This window comes from Pseudorca crassidens, chromosome 2, assembly GCF_039906515.1.
Source record: "Pseudorca crassidens isolate mPseCra1 chromosome 2, mPseCra1.hap1, whole genome shotgun sequence".
Taxonomy (NCBI): domain Eukaryota; kingdom Metazoa; phylum Chordata; class Mammalia; order Artiodactyla; family Delphinidae; genus Pseudorca; species Pseudorca crassidens.
The window spans coordinates 30,543,384-30,567,488 of NC_090297.1; the positions used below are offsets into that span (position 1 = coordinate 30,543,384).

Genomic DNA, 24,105 nt, shown 5'->3' on the forward strand with positions numbered 1-24,105 from the left:
AAACAGTATGGAGGTTCCTCAAAAAGCTAAAAATAGAACCACCATAAGACCCAGCAATCTCACTCCTGGGTATATATATACCCCCAAAACAAAAACACTAATTTGAAAAGATACATGCATCCCAATGTTCATGGCAGCATTATTTACAATAGCCAAGATATGGAAGCAACCTAAGTGTCCATCAACAGATGAATGGATAAAGAAACTGTGGTACATATATACAGTGGAATACTACTCAGCCATAAAAAAGAACAAAATGTTGCCATTTGCAACAACCTGCGTGGACTTGGAGGGCATTACGCTAAGTGAAATAAGTCAGACAGAGAAAGACAAATACCGTATGATATCACTTATATGTGGAATCTGAAAAATACAACTAGTGGATATAACAAAAAGAAGTAGACTCACAGATATAGAGAGTGAACTAGTGGTTACCAGTGTGTGTGGGGGGGGATGGGCAATATAGGGCTGGGGAGTGGGAGGTAGAAGCTATTGGGTGTAAGATGGGCTCAAGGATGTGTGGTACAATGTGGGGAATATGACCAATATTTTATAATAACTGTAAATGGAAAGTAACCTTTAAAATTGTGTGAAAAATTAAAAATTAAAAGAAAAAATAAGGCAGTCCCTTCAAAGGTGGGGAGGAGGGGTTCTCCAGAGCCGGGAGACACGCCCGGGCCAGAACGACCTCCCCAAACCTGCCACATTCAAGGCCAGAAGAAGCCTGTGGACCCATCTCAAATAGTGTTTTTAAATGCATAAAATAAGATACATGGGATTACAAAGGAAACTCATTCTATAGTTCTAACCATGGACCCCAGGTTCAAATGACCAGTTACGCTCTTGGAAGACAAATATTCCACCCTCTGCAAACGGAGCACCGCCCTGGCTTCTCCCCCTGCACACTTGGAGGGCGGGGCTGGGGGAAGAGTTCTTGCCTATCTTTGCAAGGCTGTCCTGGACTGGACAGAGCCACACTATCCCACCCCGCCCAGGAGGTGGAGTTTGGAAGCCCTGGAGGAAGCCACGCGGATGGCCAGACTTCCCCCGGGGATGGGTGGGCAGGACTGAGCTCCCCGTTTCTGGAGGTGGTGAGCTGGAGGCTCATCTGCCAGGGGTTCTGGGGTCGGGGTGGGGTGAGTGATTGCTGCTTGGGTGAGAGAGGATTCTGATTGATTTAAAATCAGTCTCTTGGAGGTAGATCTAGGAGGTACCCATGGCAGTCGGAGCTTTCTCCTTCACTGAGCCCCGAGCCAGCCAAGCTAGGCTGGGAAGAAGAGAACGGTCACTTTCTGGCGGCTTCTCCTTGCCAGCCCCCTGCCAGGAATTTGCACCAGCACCACCTCGGTGTTGCCTCGCAACCAGCCACAGACTTTGGTCTTTTGAAGATACTGGGCTTCAGGCTTGGAAAACCTTTTCCTATTTGGAGTCTGCCCCCCAAAACCATTTCTGGCCACGAGGAGCGTAAACCGTACCACCCAGCGTCCCCCAGCCGTCTAGAGTTTCAGTTCCGAGCCTAGGAGGGTGTCCCTCCTTTTTACATCTGTGGCATTGTCACCCTCCCCTGCACCTTCAAGGCCCTCAACAGTCTTTGAAATTGTCTGGGCCAAGCCCCCTGTGCCATAGATGGGGTAACTGAGGCCCAGGTCACATAGCCTCTGGCTGGCAGAGCTGGTCCCAGAAGCTAAGCACAGAGGCAGCCCAAGGTGGGAGAGAGTGCCGTGGGGGGTCAGCCCTGGGTCCCTTTGACAAACACATCATGCTTCTCACCTGCACCACCTCCGCGGGTGGGGAGCCAGGGACTGGTCTGTTAGCTTTCTCCCGCTGTCCCCCGAGGATGCATTTGTCTGTTTTGCATTTTTCGCCTGCTGTAGTTAGACTACTCCTGGTCCTGGGGGGAGCGCCGCAAAGCGAAAATGTCAGGGCGACACGCCACCAAGATAACATTAGCGAAATATCAAGTCCTTTATGATGTCAGGAGGGATTTCTTCCCGCTGCCGAAGCTGCCTAATGACATCATAAAATAGGCCTGCGGCAGCCGCAACCCCCCTGAGCCATCAATCAGGCCTGTCTGCACGCGGGGTACGGGGGTGGGGTGCGGGATTTTCAACCCGAAGGAGGCCCCAGTGCAGCCAATCTGTGGTGGCCTGAGGGTTCGAGGACACCCACATCCCCCCGGAAAGGGTCAGCCCCCTGGGGCGGTGCCCCTTCACAGCTGGTCTGGGCGCCAGGGCAGGCATGGCTCCCGAGGCCCCTCAGAGATCCCGAGGCTGAGTTGGCCGCCGCCTGTCCGAATGGCTCCCAAGGCTCCTGCATCCCGCCCAGAGCACCTCAGTGGTGCTGAGCAGGAGGAGGGGCCCAAGCCCAGCCGTCCTCTTTGTTGATTTTGTCAGGGACAGACTCAAGCCTGACGTCTGGGGCGTCAGGACCAAGAGTCACATCACGGGATTCAGATCCAGGAGGCCTTTGACTCCTTTATGGCTGGTGTGTGCTCTCACAGATCCTGGGTTTGCTCGTGTGTCCATCTATCTATACGCCTGGGGTGTTTGCAGCACGTGGACTAATGGGTCGTCCACGTCTGGTTTGTCTGGGTGTGTACACTCATGGCTGCAGCCTCCTGCCTGCCTGCCTCTGTGTGCTTCCGAGTCTCTGCCTGCCCTGTACCTCTTCATGTCCTGTACTTGTGCTGATGTGTGTCAAATGTCTGCAGATGGGACGAGCAGATGTGGAAAGAGATAAGGAGGGCCAAAGAGAGAAGGGGGAAGCCAGGGGGCGTGGGAACCCAGGGTGTATATGTATCAAGCCTTTCTTACCACCATCGGCTGGGAACTTTGCATGTGGGTTAGAATCACCAGGGAGATTTAAAAACCTACCTATGCCTTAGTTTTCACCGCAGATCAATTACATCAATTACCCTCTGGAGCCAGATCAATTACATCAATTACCCTCTGGAGCCAGGGCCCAGATACCGGTATTTTTAAAGGCTCCCCGGGTGATTCAAAGGGCAGCCAGGGTTGAGAAACAGGGCGTCCAGAGCCTTGCGACTCCAAGTGACAACTAGCACCATCGGCCTTACCTGGGAGCTTCTAAGAAATGAGGAGTAGCAGGCCCCTCCCAGACCCCCTGAATCATAATCTGCATTCCCCCTCCCCTAGTCTGTATTTTAATAAGATCCCCAGGTGACCTGTATACCCATTAAAGTCTGAGGAGCAAAGCGCGGCTCTCAATGGCTTCAGATCTGAGAGTTTCTGAATCAGTAGATACGGGGTGGGGCCTGAGAAGGTGCTTTCCTAATGAGTTCCCAGGTGATGCTGACGCTGCGGATCTGGGGACCACACTTTGAGGACCCTGGCTTAGCTGCCGTGTGTGAGGGAGGAAGACAGAAGGAGAGGAAGTGGAGGGGGGTGTGCTGGGTGTCGGAAGGTGGAAGGAAGTGGGGAGCCTGTCTCAATCCCCCAGGAAGGTCAAGTTCCCACAAAAAGTGTGTGGCCTGTCCTCCTCTTAGGGCCTGGATTTCCCCGACTCAGGGACCAGTCCAGGGATGAGGGTGGTAAAGAGAACAGGAAATATAAGCAAGTCTCCTGAGAGCTGCTGGCCTATGTGCCCCCTTCCTAATTCCCGCCCCCGCCACCCCACCCCGCACTAGTCTGTCAAGAAGAGTCCAGCGCTGGACCCTTCCCTGGTCACTGAGAAGCCCTGGCTGAAGAATCAGGTTTTCTTGGAGCCGAGCTCACCAAGATGCTCGTGTGCACGCAGCTGGGGCACACAGTTAGGGCAGCCGTATATCTGGTTTGCCTGGGACAATCTTGGTATATCGTTCTCATCTGTTCATTCTCAAAAGTTGCCTGATAAATCCTACTACTGATAATGGTGGCTGGAATCATTACCCCAGAGGGGGTGGGTGGGTGGGAGATGACTAAGGGGAAAACCCTCTGGGAACCCGCCCCCAGTCTCTCTTCTCCTGGCCTGGCTTCCTGGGGGAGGAGGGGAGGGAGGGTCCTTTGCAGGACACCCAGCGGGGAGCAGACCTCCTTCCCAGGGTGCAGCCAGCCCTGTCTGTCTCTCTCTGTGGTGGGGTGAGGGGGAGCTAGCTGCAGGCAGACAGGCCAGGCCTGCAGCAGCCCCGTCGGGCCTGATCTGTGGTACCAGCACCTCTTCTGCCTGCATCTTCACTGAGTTACCTGAGGGCTGGGGGAGGAGATAGCGATCAGCCGGAATACCAGAGGCGTGAGGCACGCATGACCTCACCCAGGGTGTGCCGGCTCTCTGAGCCACGTCAGGCCACCCTCCCCGCTGCTCCCAGGCGCCTCCAGGCCAGTTTAGACAGCAAGCTTCAGCCAGCAGTGCCAGGGGTGCCCCTACGTGCTTGGCTGGGTCTCGGCCAGGGCTCAGGCCACCTCTTCTGGGAACAGCCTATAGGTCTCTAAGGGGACCCCAGCCCCTCCAGCTCCCTGGGGGCTGGGGTGTTTGGGGGAGGGGCAGGGAGGAAGGGCTGGGGCTGGAGAAAGCCATTCACGACTGACATTGAGAGCTAGACCAGTGGTCCAGGAAGAAGGGAAGTTGATACTCTCCAGGGACCCAGGGAGCTTAGAGACCCGTCCCAGCTTGGGATGGAGTTGAGGACCAGGAAAGTCCCGCAGAAGCACCCACTGTGTGCCAGGCAGTGTGCTAGCAGGAGCTGATTTGAAAACCAAAGCCAGAAGAGCCTGGAAGAGACCATGGGAAGTGTTCACCATGCCAAACATACTAGAACACCTCTTGGTAACTTCAGATGGAGCCCAGAGATTCACACCGTGGTAAGATAGGCTGTCAATGTCAATTGGTTGACAGGGGGCTGGGGGCGGGGGGTGGTCCCCCGGGGAGCTGTGGGGTTCCTGGAAACCTGTGGGCAAGGTCTCTAGAGGAAAATGCCCCTTTCTCCCAACCCCTGAGTGACTAGAGCAGAAAGTGAGCACAGCGGCAGAGGGAACTGGGTCTGAGCCTTCTGGCTGGGCGCTGCCCTTGGACCCTCCCGCCCCACCGTCCCGCCTCTGTCTTGTCCCTCAGCGGCTCCCACCTGGGCCTGCAAGCTCACTCCGGCTCACGTCCGCTCATCCCACCCCCACCCCTGACGACCTTCCCACCCTGTGTCCACCGCCTCCGTGCACATCCCACACCAACACCTGCAGGGAGGCAAGCGGGCCTCACCCAGGAGTGTCACACAAACAGCCACCCGAGACACCTTTGCATAACGAATGAACGACCCACATGTGAGCCGCTGGCCTCTGCTGGCCGTGCTCCGTGTCTGTGGGCCCAGTCTCAAACCCAGCATTTGCCCCGGCACCAAGGGACACAACCCCACTGTCCAGAGCGCCCCCCGGTGGCTGCCTTCCAGGCCTTGTGTATCAAAGCAGCAGTCCAGGGCCCCTTTCCTCTATGTGCTTTTGAGGGACATGGCTGCCTCTTAGTGTATGTTGTTGTCTGAGTTACTTATTCAGTTCAGTAACTGTTCCCTGAGCTTTCCATGTGCCTGGCCCTCTCCTGAGCTCTGGGGCCCAGAGGCAAGGAGAATCACAGTGCTTCCAAAGCACATCTGGGGCTTAGCAAGACCCTCAGGCTGGCTCCCACTCTGTCCTGGGGTTCCACCCTCTCCAGGCCTGTCTCCCCCAGTTCACTCCCCACTGAGCCCTCGCACACACTTTTCTCTGCCACGTGACAGCCACCCTCCTCCGCATCATTCTCTTCCACCCCCTCGTTTCCTCCTGCATCCTGGCTTTGGATGGATGACGTTGCCCGGTTGTGTCCTCTGATTCTGGGGCAGCGTCAGGAGTGTTGTGGAGACGCTCGGATTTCTTCCTGCGTCTCCCACTCCCTCCCTTTCTGGCTTTGGCTCTGGGGAATGCAGGACCACGTGGAACCTGGGGGTGGGGTGGAGGTTGTCCCCACTGGGTTCTGGGTGAGGCTCTTGGCTTCTTGAAGGCCTGAAGCAGGGCCAGAAGTGGACACAGGAAAGATAGAGGGGTGGATGGAGGGATGGAGGGAGGGCCGGGGAGGGGGCGAGGGGAAGAGAAGGGAAGAGAGAGAGGGAGAGAGAGAGAAAGAGAGAGACTGGGAGAGAGACAAGAGTTAAAGTCAGAGTCTGAGAAAAGTAATAGGGACAAACAGACCAACAGAAAGAGATTCTGACCTGATCACCAGGCACTTCTAGAAAAATCACCCTTTTTTTTTTTTTAAAGAATGTTATCTTTTTTTAAAATTAATTATATTTATTTTTGGCTGCGTTGGGTCTTCGTGGCTGCGTGTGAGCTTCCTCTAGTTGCGGCGAGCGGGGCCTACTCTTCCTTGCAGTGCGCGGGCTTCTCATTGTGGTGGCTTCTCTTGTTGCGTAGCACGGGCTCTAGGCATGCAGGTTTCAGTAGTTGTGGCGCACGGGCTTAGTTGCTCCGTGGCATGTGGGCTCTTCCCAGACCAGGTCTCGAACTTGTGTTCCCTGCATTGGCAGGCGGATTCTTAACCTCTGCGCCACCAGGGAAGTCCCCACACTCTTTTCTTAAGGGTGGACTTGGGTCTCTCAATACATGGTTGTACAGCCTTGGAATGGGCCTCAGAAAGGGGCCTGAGTCCTCCCCTGGCCTTGGCTCCCACCCTGCTGTTCTGGGTTGGAGAGTGCCCTGGGGGAGACCGTGACCGTGGACAGTGGTAGTGAGGTTCCTTGGCGGGTGTTTCAGCCCAGGGATTCTCCCGTCTCTGCTCCCTGGGCTCCTGCCTTCCTGTGTTCTTGACACCCTCAGCTCCAGCCTTGAGGGAGCTTCATCAGCCTTGCGGGCAAATTTTGTAAATTCCCAGCAGCCTCTGGCCCCCACCTTGCGTGGGCGGTCTTCAGCCTTTTCTCAGACGCCGGCTCCCTGGGCCTCCATTCTTTTGCCCCCTGGTGCCCGCCAGGACACTATGACCCCCCTTCCTCTTGTCCTTGTGAGGCTGCCTGGGGTGGGAATGGGAGCGGGGGCTTGGGATTAAGAGACTGAGCTCTCCTCTTTCCCAACCCAACTGCCAAAGAAGCTCCGGGACAGGTTTTGACCTGCTCTGTAGGCCTTCCTGGGCACCTCCCCTTTGCCCTTGGCCTGGGGGAGCCCTCCTCAGCCCCGGCCCTGGCCGAGAAGCCCTGCTGAGAGCCAGGCCTAAGAGTAGCCACGGCTTCCTCTCCCTGTTACTAATGTCCAGATGCTTCACCATCCTTTTCTGTTTCTCTTATACCTGCCTCTCCCTCTCAAATCAAACAATCCTCAGTAAAGCCTTTTGGGGTATGCCAACTTTCCCAGGCTGATTCCAGTGCAGATCCTAACCGGACCTCCCAGCATCTCCCATGCTCACCCTGCTGTTCCGTGTCTTCAAAACGCCCTGGGCGCCCAGCTCTGCCACCCCTACTCGCTGAGTCTCAGTGGCTTTGGGTCCCTGGGAACTCGCAGGATGATGCTGGAAGAGACAGGAACGGACTGGAATGATTCTACGATGACTGCCCCTTTGGTCCCTGCAGCGGAAGGAGCCTCATCCCGTGCCCTCTTGCTGCCAGCACTCCCTCCAGGCAGAGCCGGCAGCGTGTCTGGGTGGAGACCTGCCCAGACCTGCAGCTCAAGGGCAGCCCCTGCAAGATGAGGCCAGGAGCGGCCTTTGTCCCCCCCACCTGGCGCTCAGCGCCCGCTATGCCTGCGTGGTGGAAGCTCTGGTTTAATTAAGGATCTTAGGAGAGAATTCTCTCTTGTTATTTTCTGAATAAATTAAGGAAGTAACTTCGACGCAATATGATTTTCATCTAATCAGGAACATTCTGAAATTACCATATTGTTTTCCACTAGAAACCCCATCAGCCCGCATATCAGATAACCAGGCTGGAGACTACCAAGGCCCCTCTGTCCTGGGGCTGGTGCATGCTGTGGGGACAAAAAGGGACTCACTGCTCCTGCCACAACCCTTCCTTGAGTTCCTGAGGCAGGCTTAAGAGAAACAGCAAAGGATGGTGAAGCATCTGGACATTAGCAGTAAGGAGAGGAAGCTGTGGCTACTCTTAGGCCTGAAGAGGCAAGAGAAGGAGGGACAGAGACAGGGGCCACTGACAGAGCTGCGGCCGTGGACTATCATAGCAGGTACTGAGATGCAGTGAATCCAGGGAGAAACGGGATGTCTTCCCAACCTCTCTCTTTCCCTCCCCTCCATCTCCTGCTGGTGCTGCTGGGCTGGACTGGAAGCCAGTGGGTGGGGAGCCTGGGTGACATCCTTCATATTGGTGAGGCTCCTGGGGCACAGAGCAGGGCAGAAAATGGATCTGGGGGAGAGCAAATGGAGAATGACCAGCACAGCCCCAGGGGTGACGCTAACCTTTCAATGTCTGATGCTTCAGAATTTCTCTAGCACATTCTTATTCATTTTCCTGGTCACTCCCCACAGTAGCCCTAAGTAATGATTCTTATCTGCATGAGGAAACAGGCTCAGAGAGGTCAAGTGATGTCCCGGAAATCACACAGTAAGGAGGTTATAGATTTGCATTCAGTTTTGCCTCACTCCAAATCCCCCCTTTTCCCCCTGAAATAGAGGCTTGGATGCATTAAAGTGATAGCCTGAGCTGGGTGTTACAAAAGGTTCCTGGTGTGAAAGGGCCCTGTCTAGAAGCTTCCGTGGGGTCATGAGGGAAGTCCTGCCTGCCACTCACGAATGAAGATCTGGAGGGCCCTCGGCACTTTGCAGAGCAGCCGGCAACAAACTACCTGCGAAGCAAACATTTCTAATTCTGGTGGGAACTCCTGCCCCCGGGGCTGGTGTGGAGGGCTGGCTGGGACCTGCCGCAGCAGGAGCTGAGAAAGGAGACCTCACTGCTGAGTTGCGATCATTTTGGAAGGAACGCCCATCCTCCCAGGGACCATCCCCGTTTGCCCACATGCCTGCTGGTCACACTGCATCAGCTTTATTCCCCTTTCTACCAGGCGCCAGCACTCCAGTCACTGCGTGTGTAGGGGACCAGGTCCTGGCTGGGGATACAGAGGGGAGCTCCTGACTTTGGATTCAGATGTGGCAAAGGGGTAGAGAGGCAGAGACCAGGCTCTGACACTGCGGCTGCAGAGGATCTCAGGGTGCAAGAAGGGTTCTGAGGATGAGGAGGCTGGTGTGTGAGCCTGTGGGCACGTGTATGCATGTGTGTATGTGTGTGTAGGTGGCTGTGTGTGCCCACGTGCCTCTGAATGTATGAAGCCGGGCATATATGTGTGTGTGGATACGGAAGAAAGGGAAGAAGAGGAAGAGAGAGAAGGAGAGGAAGAGGAAGGAGAAGAACGGGGAGGGGGAGAGAAAAGAAGAGGAGAGGAGGGAGGGAGAATTTGTTGGGGTCATCAGAGATTGAAGGGGTCAAAGTCAAAGGAAGTGGGGCTCAGATGGGCCATGTGAGATAATGAGGGTGGTAACAGTAACATTGATAATAATGATAATAATAATAATAACAGCTAACATTTATATAACACTATATGCAAAGCCTGTTCCCAAGCCCTTTATTTATATCCAAGCCTGTTCCAAGCCCTTTATATATATATATATATTATATGTATAATATACATGTATATAAAACATTTTAATCTTTGAAACCATGTACTATACTAGATACTATGGTAACCTCATTTTACAGATGGGAAACTGAGGCACAGAGATACATATATATTTTTTAATGATATCCCCAAATACTAGAGCCAGAAACTGAGCCCAGGCCCAAATCTTAACTACCGAGAGGTACTGCCTGTCACACTTGCAGGTGTGGCCCAGGACTCTGCCTCATGCATGCCGCTCTGGACCCCTGCTTTGGTGCTCTATCTCTGTGTCATGCTCTTTATTCCCAGCAGGACTTTTTCTGGGGGGGTGGAATATGAAGTTGATCATACAAAGCTTGAGTATCGGGCAGGTGGCCTAACTGAGCCAAAGCAGGGAGGTGTCAGAAGAGCTTGGGTTTGGGAGGGCTATTCGCTTGGAGTGGTGGGTGTATGGGGTACATAGGGGTGGCCTGTGAAGGGTCTTTGCAAGCCAGGCAGGTGGCACTGGTGGTGGGAGCCCCCGGGCAGGTTTTACACAGGAGAGTGGCAGGTCACTGTGGAGGGCTCACTCTGGCTCCAGCATGGATTAGAGAGACTGGAGGCAGGGAGGCCAGTGAGCTGAGTGATGCAACAGTCCAGGTGGAAGGATGATAAGGCCAGGGCTGGGGTAGGGTGATGGGCAGAGGGGAGGGGATGCAATGGAGGAGGTGGAAGCCTCAGTATTTGGTGGTGGAGTGGATGTGGAGGGTGTGATGGAGCTGTTGAGGATAGCTCCTTGGTGTCTGGGCACCTGGGTGGATGTAGATGACAGGAGGAGAGTAGCTTCTGCTATACCCATGGGTCCCTCAGCAGGGCAGGGAAGCCCACGGCCCTGCTGGCTGAGACAAGATGCCCATGAGAAATGGCCAGGGCATTGCGTGGCCCTGGAGAGATTTGGATCGGCCCTGGATTCTCTCCTGATGGACACCATAGGTTGGGAAGGCAGGAGGTCAGAGGCATGGCCAGTGGACACATCGGGAAATGGGGGAGGGGTATTGATTTCCCCTCAAATATTATTCATTTTCTTTAGGTGTCTCCAATTCTAAAAAGCTCACACGGGGGATTGTAAGAGAAATGGAGCTGTACGTCATTCTTAAATCTCAAATCCCAGCGAGGCCCTGTGGTACAGTGGTTAGAACTCTCATTCGATGGTCATTTTGGGTTCAGATTCTAACGTCACCACTCTAGCTGTGTGTTCTTGGGCAAATCACTCCGCATCTCTGAGCCTTAGTTTCCTCATCTGACTAATAGAGAAATAGAGGTCATTACAGCATGGGCCTCGTAGGTCTAGTTTTGAAGATGACATGAGATTCGTCACCACGTGGCAGCTCTAGTTACAGTTATTCAGATCTAGGCAGGATGACGTAGAACAGGGGAAGCTTGGGCATTTTTTCTTGCTCAGGTCTCATAGGCACCCTTTCCCCCTTGTCTCCACCTTCCCCACACGTGGGAGACACCCCCGTTCCTTTGGGACCCGGAGCAGGACCATCTGCCAAATGAGAAGGAAGAGGACTTTCTGGCCAGGATGGGGCGCTGACGAGCCCTTCCTCTGTCAGGCCCCTTCCTTTCCCAATTCCGCAGCTCTGGGAGGAGGTGGCAAACCCAGACAGAAGCCGAAACTCCGATGCCCATCACCCCTGTCTAGACACAGCCTCCCCAGATAGGATCTGGACAAGCCATTTCTCAGCCTTCCCCCGGCTGCAGGCAGTGTCCACCTTCTCCCAGCCTCAGGGCAGAGCCTCAGGCCGGAGTGGCCCCTAAGCCTATAGGGCCCGATCCCTGAGCTCTCCCAGACATCCCAGAGGTGGATCTGGGGTCGGGGAGGGACCCAGTGTGGCTGCAGACCCCTCAGCCTTGTTCCCCAGGGAGGCATCTGGAGAGGATGGCTGCCTGCCTTCTCCTCCCCCGCCTCCCCCGCTTGCCCTGGGGTCTGGGGTCCTGAGCCCCGGGCTGAGCTCAGCTCTTACCCGAACCCCAACTCAGAGAGTTTGCTGGCAGCAGCGTAGATGACTTTGGTGTAGTTTCTGTGGTTTAATAAGCTACAAAAACGACATTATTTTAAGCCAATCTGGATATAGCACAAAAACTCTCACCCCGTCTGTTCTGTGAAACTCAGATACCCTGACGAGAACACAGCTCACAACCAACTAATACAATATTCTACTGGGCTCGCTGTCAGCGGGCCCCACGCGGGCGCCGGCTCCCCGGAGGACTGCCCAGGCGCGCTTGCCGCGGGCCAGGGAGGGGAGGGAGGCGGGCGGCCTGGGGACCGGTGAGGAGGCGGCTGGGGATGCGGCTGGGGATGGGGCCGGGGTGAGGGCCTCGCTGGGGGGGGCTGCCTCTCCTCTCCCTGAGGAGCTGGGGCCTTCCGCGGCCCCTCTGGGCTCCCCGCCCCCTTCCACGGGGACTCGGGGAGGAGAGGAGTGTTTCTGGCCTGCTGACAGCAGTTTCACTCCCACAACTTGCATATGTCTGAATCCGAAGCAGGGAAGTGTGTCCAACACACCCAATGCAAAGACAGGTTGTTGAATATTTTTTCTCTCATCACTAAAAAGGATTCCCTGCTGGGTGCAATCAAGATCCATAAACTCACGGCTCAGAGTCGGTGTGAAAGCAGCGCTCCAGCCCAGACTCCCTCGCTGGCGCTAAATGCAGTCTCCGGGCGGAGATGCACAGACATCCGCTAGCAGTCTGGCCTTGCGACCGGCAGTTCCCGGCACATTAGGCAGTGCGCTTATTTTGGGCTATGCTTCAGTGGATTAACTTTCAGTGTAAAGTTTCCGAGCTCGGGCCTCGTCCCTGCGGCTCCGCCCCCCCTCCTCTTTCGGTGGGTACCATGCTTTACAGAGCCAGAGGCAAGGGAAACTGGCTGACACGCTTGTTCAGCAGCCGCAGGGTTCAGCCCTGGAAGAGGAAGGCTGGGCAGGCAGAGGCCCTTCTGGGACCCCTGGCAGCCTGGAGAGCCCAGCCTGTGACTGGCTTGCCTCAGGGTCGACCAGATGCCCAACGCCTGACTCCCACAGACACTGAACTTGCAAGCTTGGGAGATCTTGCAAAGTTCCCTTCGGGGGATGGTCCTGGGTGAGAGCCTCCCCTCTTCTGCTGGTGGTGGCGGGTCTGGCATCCACCCATCCCTTCCCCACTGGGCTCCGGGCTCCCCCCTTCTCTTCAATATCCCAAGACACTTGCTGGAGGTTGGAATCTGCTGTGTATGAAAAGGCAAGGGTGCCTTCTTTTTCTTCTGAGTAGCCCCTCTCCATCCCTCAAGTAAGGAGGCTGAAGCAGAAAGGGAAGTGGCAGGGGTCTTAAGTGAGCCATAGGAGAGCCCTTGGGGACTTGAGGAGGGTGGAGAGAGGACGTGACGGACAGGAGGAAAGGGAACACCGTCAGCCCCCAGTCTCCATTCTGATGGCTTGGGAAGGAAGAGCTTGGGTTCTTGCAGAAACGGAGGGACCCCTGCCTCCCATCCCCCATAGCGATCCACTGGGAGGTGCTTTCAGATCCAATAATTTAAAACGCTAGTTCTCATGAATTCTTAAGAAGCAACTAAAAAAGTAGTCTCCAAAAAGCCTCCTCTCTTCCCTGACATCCTGTTTTTTTGGGGGGCATGGGATGTGCCAACAGAATGAGCTTCAGAAATAGCAGAGTAAAGGGCAGCCTAGCTGGAGTGCTGAAGCCCTGTAGGGTGTGGGATCTATTATTCACTCACTCATTTATCCAAAATACAAAATCGGTGCTGACTTTGTACAAGTTGTTGGACTGGGGCTGTGGGAGGCACAAGGGGTCTCCTCATGGGGTGCGAGAACGATGCATACCCATCTTCCGTTTGTTCGTTTATCTTAGGCTGCTTTGGGTCTTCATTGCTGTGTGTGGTCTTCTCTAGTTGCGGTGAGCGGGGGCTACTCTTCCTTGCAGTGCAGGGGTTTCTCATTGTTGTGACCTCTCTATTGTGGAGCACCGACTCTAGGGCGTCCGGGCTTCTGTAGTTGTGGCTCACAGGCTCTAGAGCGCAGGCTCAGTAGTTGTGGCGCAAGGACTTAGTTGCTCTGCGGCATGTGGGATCTTCCTGGACCAGGGCTTGAACCCGTGTCCCTTGCACTGGCAGTTGGATTCTTAACCACTGCACCACAGGGGAAGTCCTGTTTGTTCATTTATTACCACGACTACGGGGCAGGCACTGTGTTTGGGTGCCAAGCACAAGCAGATGCAGTTTGAATACAAAGCAGAATGTGAGAAGGGCTGTGAAGGAGGGAAGGGGGCTTCGGAAGAGGCAGCACCGCTCAGCACTGCTCCCCCAGCTCTGAGCCGATGCTCAGGTCCACGTCCTTCTAAGCTTTCCATGGGCTTGCGGGGGCCCATAGGGGTGGGATCATTTGGCTTCAGAGTTACCCCAAGGCAAAAATAAATGATGAGGGACTTCCCTGGTGGCACAGTGGTTGAGAATCCGTCTGCCATTTCAGGGAACACAGGTTCAAGCCCTGGTCCGGGAAGATCCCACATGCTGTGGAGCAACGAAGTCCGTGCACCACAACTACTGAGCCTGTGCTCTAGAGCCTGCGAGCCACAACTACTGAGCCTGCATGCCACAACTACTGAGCCCGCGTGCCTAGAGCCCCTGCTCTGCAACAAGACAAGCCACCGCAATGAGAAGCCCACGCACCGCAATGAAGAGTGGCCCCCACTCGCCACAACTAGAGAAAGCCCGCGCGCAGCAACAAAGACCCAATGCAGCCAAACATAGAAAAAAAAAAAGAAAAGAGAGAGAGAGGAAATGTTGAGGCAGTTTTGGGGAGCCCAGGATTAAAAAAAAAACCCTTCTCCTCTCTCACATATTGTAAGTCACTCTCTCTTTCTCTCAAACCCCTCCCCCACTCCCTCCCACTCTCCCTTCTCTCCAAGAGATCAGCACATTGCAAAGACAGGTTGTTGAATATTTTCTCTCTCATCACTAAGAAGGCCTCCCTGCTGGGTGTAATCAAGAACCATAAACTCGACTCAAGGCTGAGTCGGTGTGAATCCAGCCCCGCTCCACTCCCAATGATTCAGACACTCTCTGGCCGGCTGACAGCGGCAGTCAGACCAGGCTGTTCTCCCAAAGGGCCTGCAGCCAGGGGGGCTGGTCTCCTAGAGTCTCTGGGCTCTGTAATGTTGGGGCATGGAATTCAGGGCATCTCTCCTGAAAGGTCAGGAAGGAGAGGAATCGATGCCTGCAGACAAGGAGTCAGGGCATTGACAAGTGCGGCAGGCACTCCTTGACCTTCACCCCAGGTCCCCAGGTCCCCGGGGAGAGGACACAGGGGGCAGGATGGCCTCTCAGTCCTAGCAGTGATTTCCAATGGGCCGCCCGACCGGGTGGTGTGGCTTCTGTCTGGTTTTCAGAACCATCCCTTTAATGGTGGAAGAGGGTGCGGACCTAGTGTTTCTGCAGAGGGCTTCGACCAAGTGGGGGGCTGGGGAGGCTGGAACGAGGGGAGAAAGTGAAGGAGAAACATCAGGGAAGCCGGGCTGTGGACTGCTCAGCTGCTAAGTGTGCTATCCTGCTCTTTGTCTGAAAATCCATTAGCTGGATTGGGAATAGTCTGCAGATGCAAAGCTGGGGAGGAGCCCTTCCCACCTTCTCTTGATTTTCTACCTTCGATATGACCTCTCCAATGTCACTGCCACGGCCTGAATCCCTGGGCTGGTCACCCTTCCTCCCTGATCTCTGTATGTCCACCATGAGCTTTCATCTGACCGTAATTTCCCCTTCCCAAAGTGCTTGCAGGCTGCCCCATTGCCTGAAGAAAATGAACCATGGTGAATATTCAAGATCTGCACCCAGTATTCCTTTCTGACTCCCTCCTGCCCCCCACCTCCAGGCCCCCAGCCGGCAATCCTTCTGGATACCCTGCAGTTTTCCAAACGTATTTGTTTTTTTTTCTTTTACCTCTGGGCCTTTGCATTCCCCAACCTCATCCTCCCTGCCAGGCACGCCCCTTCTTCCTCATCTTTTTTTTCTTTTTGTGGTACACGGGCCTCTCACTGTTGTGGCCTCTCCCGTTGCGGAGCACAGGCTCCGGACGTGCAGGCTCAGCGGCCATGGCTCATGGGCCCAGCCGCTCCGCGGCATGTGGGATCTTCCCGGACTGGGGCACGAACCCGCGTCCCCTGCATCGGCAGGCAGACTCTCAACAACTGCGCCACCAGGGAAGCCCCTTCCTCATCTTTAATGAACATCTCCCTGTCCTTCCAGTCTCAGCAGAAATGTCCCCGCTTCTGAGAAGCCTTCCCTGATCCTCTAAGCAAAGGTAATCCATGCTCCCTGGGCAGTTTGCACATTCAGCCCTTAACGTCTGTACTATGATTGTCTGTGTCCCTCTCCCCACTGGGCATGAACTTCTCTTCGAGGGCTGGGACGGAGTCTGCTTTAGCTCTCTGTGCCCAGGGCCCAACACCTAGTTTGTTGGGAAAAATAAACTCAGGAGTTTCATCACCAAGTTTCAACATGGCTCTCTGTCTGTACCTGCATACCTGTGTACCTGCGCAGGCATGTACACACTTCCCGTCCACACTTCCCCTCTCCATACTCCCAACCAGATAGGGAGCTCCTTGAGGGCAGGATGGAGTCTTGTTAATCTCTGAAGCCACACATGCAAAGTGGTCATTGGTAAAGATTTGGGGAACTGGATTTGGATTTTGCTAGAATGGATGAGCTCAGGCCCTGCTTGGGAGATGCAGGGGCTCTCTCTGCAGGGTTGTCTTTGGTGGTGATGATGTGCTTCCCAGGAAGGGTCCGGGGGAGTCACTGCGCAGGGATTGGACGCTCAGCCTTCTTTGGGGAGGGGTTTCCATCCAAGCTTGGAGGGGCTGCTGACCCAGAATCTGTGGGCTCAATCCCCGTAGGGTTTTACAGACCCACACTAGCTAGTGGGCGGCCAGCCCCGGGGCTTTTCTCCCAGGGCTGCCAAATACTGTCACTCTCCAGTAGAGAAAAGGTAGCATCGGCCCTGGGGCAGCCTCCTTCGCCTCTCTTGGGAGGCCAGGGCCAGGAACTCAGAAAAAGCAACAGTTTCCTTCTAGGCAGATGGCATGCCCACTCTCCCGCCTTTACAGAGGCCACAGAGATATTGCCCACCAGCTTCAGGGCTCTCATAACTCTTTCAAGACAATCACTTTATTTATATGAGTTTGTTTTAAAAATCCCACAGACGATCCACTGTGGGACCTCTCCTGCTGCCTCAGCTTGATTCTCTCCTATCCTCCAAGTCCATAACTCTTAGTCTTTTGATTCTCCCAGTCCACAAACTATAAAAATCTTATTTCTATAAGGTCTTTTATGGTTACCGAGATAGTCAATAGTGTCATTTTCATTCATATCATTCTGCAGGGAAGTTAGAGGAAACGAACCAGACAGAGGAGAGCTATAAATAAGGCTCAGCTACACAGGGCCCAGAGCGGATTCTGCTGCGTTCTTTTAAAACGATGCATGCACGAAACACACACACACACAAAATATACACATATGCACACAAGTACGTGCTTGTGGGCCCACTTGTGCAGAGACAGGAGTACACGAGCTCCCCCATGCACACAGATGTACGCACCATGCTTGTGCACACACACATACCCACGTGTGCACGCACGTGCTTACACAATTTTTCAGGCTTAGAAGAAAAGCCATGTGTGGAATTTGCCCAGCTTTGAAGGGCCAGGAGCAGGCAGCTGCACTTGCTCTGGAGAGATGGAGGGGGACTGATGCAGGCCAGCCTGGAGAATATATTCCAAAGCCGTGCAACGTGGGATTGGGCGCCCAGCCACCCACGAACTCCTGGGAGGGAGCTTTGGATTCCCCGTCAGCACAGGAGTCTGTGGGGTGGCCGCTCAGCCAGCACTAGCAATGTCCAGGCAGCCCACAAGGCCCCCTCCGACTGTCTGTTGTGTCATCTGAGAGCCCAAACCCTCATTCCTGGAGGACAGCCAGACAGCTTCACGATTCTGATTTGCACCTAGCTGCCACCTGTCCACAGCCTGCTGCCAGCGGTTTTGCCCTTAGGGCAGGACCCCAGAGGGAGAGCCCCAGGCATGACACTGGAGCAGGAAGCTGGAAGTCTCCGGTAGAGGGAGAGCTGGCACGTCTGTGTGCTGGGGTGAAGGCAGGCAACCCAGACCCAGAAAAGCACAGATGGAGGAAGCAGACCCAGGCATGGGGGCAGACTGCCAGCTTTCCTCAGGTAGGCATGGTCAGGCCTCAGTCCTCACCCCAGGGAGCAGGCTGGGAAGGACGGGGCTGTGTGGCTGGTGCCAGAGAACCGTGCTCTCCTTGGAGAGCTCTGGGCTTATTGGCCAGGGGTGCAAAGGAAGGAATGGCCACTGGCGTTAGGAGGCAGGGGTTCTGAGGCTAACTCCACACTGTTGCCGTGTGTGATATCCTCCAAAAGCCTTCCCATCTTTGAATGTCTGTGCCCCCAGTGAACCATAAGGAGGGATGCTCTCTCAGACCCCTTCTCATTCTGGAGATGCAGATGAATTAGCTGCACTCCAGAGCCTTAGGGCAGGTGTATCGCCTTCATTTCCTGTCTGCAAAATGGGCACGATAATTGTTGCCATTAGCAACATTCCAGGGAGGGCATGAGGCTGGGCAAAGGTCCAGGAGTTCGACTGAACTTGTTTGGGAACTGGTGCATTTGGAAATTGTAAGGGCTGCAACTCAGCAGGGGGCCTTAGATGCTGCAAAGCCTCTCCTCCCACCCCCAGCTTTTTCCTCCCTCCTTACATCCCACCCCCAGCACCCCCTAAACAGCTGGGAATAGAGCCCAGGGCTCTGAGCTCAGGCCTTCGAATTCCTCTATCGCCCCTCCTGCCTTCTTCAAGGGAACTATTAATTGTAATTGAAGCCTTCTAAGTTAAAAGCTGCACACAGATTTAAGGATTCTTTCATCCCAATTACACATCATTTCTGGCTGCACTTTAGTGCCAGGCTTTTCTCTGTTGTTCTAGGGAATCACTTATCGGCCAGAGCAGCGGGCTCCACATAGATTTCTTCCTGATTACGTTTAATGGCAAATGGAGAGTTAACCAGCCTCCCTCCCAGGAGCTGTGTCTGCAGTTTCCCCAGCCCAGCCTGAGAGCAGCCCAGGGGAGCAGGAGGGAATGGGCCAGGAAAGCCATGGGGACCTCCATGTCCTGGACCGGTCAGTGCAGGGCTCGGAGGGATCCATGTGGCTCAGGGTGGCTGCGGGGGGAATTCCACCCCAACTCTCCAGGCGACCCAAGTGCTCCTCCCCGAAGGCTGATAGCAGCTGTTTGCTTACTCCGTGCATTTTGCAACTAGAGGCATCTATGGTGTGTCAGGCCCCGAGCTGGCATCATCTCCTCACTCACATCTGTGTGCGCCCAGCTGCCAGAGGCACTGTGACACCCACGCACACACACTCCCAGGAGCATGCACACACACAGAATCAAAGAAGCCTACACACACACACACACAGAGGAGCAAGCACATACACACCGTATTCATAGACGCATGCACACACATTCACACGCTTACAAGAGCACGCACAGACAAGCACTCATGCATACCCACACCACCACCTCCATACACAAGGACATACGCTATTTGCACTGACCCCCCTGCTCTTAGCTCCAAATGCACTCTCAGCTCAGCCCCACACGGGCACACAGTTTGACTCTTTATTGTCACATGGAGGCTTCTCTGTTTGTCATTCACAGATCAGGCTGTCATAGGAGCTTGGAATGGATCTTGGAATGTCAGGTGACAGGACCCTAGAGTCAGGCCCTTGTGCCACAGAGCCCCCTGTGTCACCCACTTCCATTGTGTCCCTGAGCCCCATCTCACACCCACTTGGATTGTACCGTGTCACGGAGCTCAGCTGGCTACTCGGTCCCAAGGTTGTTCCTCTGTAAATTTCAAACTCAGCATGTCCAAAGTGGAACTCCTGGTCTCCCCCAAACTTTCCTCAACTGCAGTCTTAACCACCTCAGCTCTTGACAAATCCTTCCTTCCACTGCTCAGGATGAAACACTCTGATTCTGACACCAATTATAATGTGTAGGTGTTTTTTTTTTTTTTTTCCCCACACCACCAAGCAATTCTCTGTTACCAGCTGGGTGTCCTACAATTCAACCCACTTCTGACGCTGTCTGCTGGGAGACAGCACCAGATCCGCAGGTTAAGGGCTCAGTCCCATAAGACCGCCTCCACTTCAGATGTCAATCATTAGTCCAGGTTGTTACCTGTGCTTCGGACCCATCAATTCTAAATCAGAAGTTCCCACAACCTCCTCCTTGTGTTCGAATAATTTGCTAGGGAGGCTTACAGAACTCAGGAAACCAGTTTACTTACTAGGTTACCAGTTTACTGTGAAGGGATATAACTCAGGAACAGCCAGATGGGAGAGATGCACAGGGCAAGGTATGGGGAAAGGGCTTTCATGCTCTCTCTGGGCACCACTCTCCTAGTACCTCCAAGTGTTCACTAACTGGGAAGCTCTCTGGACCCCGTCCTTTCGGGTTTTACATAAGCATGATTGATTAAATCACTGGCCATTGGTGGTTGAACTCAGTCTCCAGCCCCTCTCCCCTTCCTCTAGGTGAAGGGGGAGGGTGTGGGGGGACTGGAATCGAAAGTTCCAACCCTTTAAATCACGTGGTTGGTAGCCTCCATCCTACCTAAGGGTTTTCCAAAAGTCACCTCATTGACATAACAAAGGACACCTTCATTGCTCTCAGCACTTAGGAAATGCCAAGGGTTTTAGGAACTCTGTGCCAGGAATGGGTACCATTATTATAATAAATACCAACTATGTGTTTATTATAAATCACAATATCACAAACACCTTGGCATCCTCCTGGACTCCTCTCTTTCTTTCATTTCCTACATCCAGTCCATCAGCAAATTCAGCTGGCTGGATTTTAGAAATACATTCCTAATCTGACCACTTCTCACCACCTTCACTGCCTCTGCTAAGACCTCTACTTGTGTAACAGAGAAGAGCAAACCTGACTCCATATTGGATCTGTTCCTTTAGCTTTACCCTTTATGCTCTGTTGCCTGTGCTTAGTCATGCTGGCTCTGCACCTTTTGTAAAAGAACCATTGTCTATAGCCTGAAATACACATGACAGCCCGTTCTCAAGGCTCTGACCTTTAAAGGTGCAATACTTCTCCATTCACGTAGAGATAAAAAGTTGCAGAACAGAGAATAACACTTGTTTTGTTGGAAGTTTACAGGAACTTTGTGGCCAGACCACCTGTGAACAGCTGTAAGAACAAAGGATTCCTGAGCTAAGAAGTTTGCAACAACCAGACACACCCCCTTTCCTTTTAGCAGAAAAGAAGCCTGAATTCTAACTCAGGGAAGATGGTTCTTTGGGATGCTAGTCCACCATCTTCTTGGTCTGTTTGCTTTCTGAATAAAGTCGCTATTTCTTGCCCCAACTCCTGGTCTCTCAATTTATTGGCCTGTCGTGGGGTGAGCAGTACGAGCTTGGACTCGGTAACACTTGGTTTACTGCAAAGACCTCCAAATAGGTTGGCTTGCTTTTGCCTGTCCATGGCAACCAGAGGAAGTTCCTTTCATTTTTTTTTTAAAGATTTTTTTTGATGTGGACCGTTTTTAAAGTCTTTATTGAATTCGTTACAATATTGCTTCCGGTTTTTTATGTTTTGGTTCTTTTGGCCTTGAGGCACATGGGATCTTAGCTCCCCAACCAGGGATCAACCCCGCACCCCCTGCATCGGAAGGTGAAGTTTTAACCACTGGACCACCAGGGAAGTCCCCCAGAGGAAGTTTCCAGTCAGAAGTTTCATGCAGTTCTCTACTCCTTTCAGAGAAACGGTTGAGGACCTTGCAGTGGCTGCAAGTCTCCCTGGGACCTCTCCCCTTTCCCAGCCCGTCCTGTCTTCTCTTACTTTCCCTCCTTCCTGTCACTCCAGCCACACTGGCCTCCTGGCTGTGCTCTTTCCTTTGGGTCTCTGCTGTTCCCTCTCCTCCTAGAATGCTTTCCTTCCACATCTCTGCTTGGATAACCCCCTTTCCTTCTTCAAGTCTTTGCTCATTTATCACTTCTTCATGAGATCACCTTGACTATTATATTTAATGCCCCTATCTGCTGCCCCATCAGCCCCTACCCTCCCAAAGGCCCTTATTCCACTCTGGTTTTCCTTTTCCCCCCACAGAACGTAGACTTTCTGTCGCAGGTTGGGTGCACCAGGAAACAGACTCTCATATCATTTTGCTTGCAGGATGTTTCTTGGAGGAGTTCTCAGATCAATACCTTTGGGGAGGAAGGAAGCAGAACTGGGCAGAGCGAAAAGCTGGATTGTCGCAAAGACCCCAACTGATCCCATGTGGAGCTGGGATGACACTCAGAGTTGCTCAGCATTGGGGCAAGGGCATAGGGGCCTTTATGACCACTTATGGACCAGATGTTGGATGTGGGGAGTCACTTTTTTTTTTTTTTTGCAGTACGTGGGCCTCTCACTGTTGTGGCCTCTCCCGTTGCGGAGCACAGGCTCCAGACGCGCAGGCTCAGCGGCCATGGCTCACGGGCCCAGCCGCTCCGCGGCACGCGGGATCCTCCCGGACTGGGGCACGAACCCGCGTCCCCTGCATTGGCAGGCGGACTCCCAACCACTGTGCCACCAGGGAAGCCCTGGGGAGTCACTTTGAAGGGAACAGAGCTACCTTCTCTAAGGGCCGTCCTGGAGGAGAGGGACTCAGCTGACTGCCAGGGGCTACCAGTACTCCTGGCAGCTGGAGAAGTGACTGCCTCAGTTCAGATGTGGGAGAGCTGGGAGCCATACTGCAGCTCACCTTTCAACATACCCAAACGAGTAAGTGTAATTGTACTATAGTTAGTGTCTATGTCTATCTCTCCTGCTAGAAAATGAGGACCAGGGAAGGGAAGGGCTCTCTGTGGGCATAGCTCCCTGAAGTTTCCTAAGTGCTTTGAACAGTTTGGCCCACAGTAGGCTCTTCCTAAATATTTGCTGAATGAGTGAATGAGCCTGCCCATTCTCCATGTTCTGCTTGTCCCAAGGACAGTGAGTTTCCAACCTTATTGGAATCACAATCGCAGTTCTGCTGTCAACGAGGTGTTGCGACCATGGGCAAGTTGTCTAACTTCTTGGAGCCTCTGATTCTCCATCCGTGAAATGGGATAATAGAAATGCCCACCTCACAGGGTTTGGAGAGGATGAAATGAGCTAATGTTTGTAGAGCACTAAGCAGGTACCTGGGACAGAGTTGGTAATCAGTAAATGCTGTTGATGATGCTGTTCGTGCCTTGGAATCTTCCTGCTCTGGGTTGCTGCCAGGATTCAGATCAGACTTAAAGACAAAGCTGAAACCCCAGTGGGGGTAGCTTGACCTTCCAGGTATACGAGGAGAGGTGGGTTCTGTTTCTGCAAGTCTGATATTCAGAGCTCAGTTTTCGGCGAATGAGGGTAGAGATCTGCTCATAAGCTGATGGCTGGAATCCCCACCTCTGGAAATCTCAGTGTGTAACTGAGTGTGCATATGTGTCTGTATAATGTTTGTATGGAGATAATGCAGGCCGTGCTCAAAGACGTCCATTCATAAAGGATCATTCGTCCCAGTTATTAGGCCCACATAGGAAGCCAGACATTGGCGGAGTCTGGAGAGGTCAAATCAATTATCTCCCCTTCCCCACCTTCCGCTCACTCTTTGCCTCCTGCATGGGCTCCTCCCTCTTTGCTCTCCTGAATGGCCTTGCTTCCCAGTCTCCAGTGACCTTGTGGTCAAATCCAGTGGACCTCCTTGATCTCAGCAACAACTGATACTGAGCACCACTCTCCAACTTGTGTTGCCTGAGATCACTCTCTGGGTGTTGTGGGTACTGGGGAATGGCCCCAGGCACTGCCCCCTTGGGACTGAGGTACTCACCCTCCCAGTCAATGGGAGCGTTGGTGGCCAAGAGCGTTCCGCTGAGTCTCTTCCCAAGAATTGTCTTTGGTCCAAGGGAATGGTCTCTCCCAAGGTTACTCCCCTCCCTGGAGGCAGTTCGAATTCAATAACCGAATGATGGTTTTTGCCTCATTTGGGGACATCTCTATAGGGTTATACCTGCTCTAAGATTTCCGTGGGTTTGACTGAGGCCTTTGTTGCAAGTGCATCAGAGTTCATCTCCCTCTGCCCAGTCCTGCTGCCCTTCCTCTTTCACAGATGTAGACGTAGGTGCTGAGATCACTGCCCAAGAAGCCCCCTGCCCCCCGCCAACCCCCGCATGCACATCTCCATCTTTGATCTGTTTCTAGGGAACCTGACCTCCTACTACAGTTGGTGCTAGGAGTGGTTCCTAGGAAACAGACTCTAAAGCGGGAGTTTGGAGTTGTATCACCCACTGGCCAGTTGGTAATGAGAACCCCATCGCTGGTGGTAGGCAGAAGTCCTAATAAGCCCCTGACATGCTCCAGCAGTGCAATTGTTCACACTTTTCCCAGCGGTGAACTGGGACAGGCACTGTTGGAAGGGAACACACTGATAGGAGTAGTATCACGG

General features: G+C 53.7%; 1 long non-coding RNA gene across 1 annotated transcript in view; it reads left to right on the top strand.

Moving 5' to 3' along the window:
- The window catches only part of LOC137210303 (uncharacterized), an 89,017-nt gene extending 68,007 nt beyond the window's left edge, over window positions 1-21,010 (top strand). The window contains exon 3 of the long non-coding RNA XR_010936448.1: window positions 20,807-21,010. This is a non-coding gene — a long non-coding RNA (uncharacterized lncRNA). The remainder of the gene's footprint in view (window positions 1-20,806) is intronic.
- The last annotated feature ends 3,095 nt before the right edge of the window (window positions 21,011-24,105 follow it).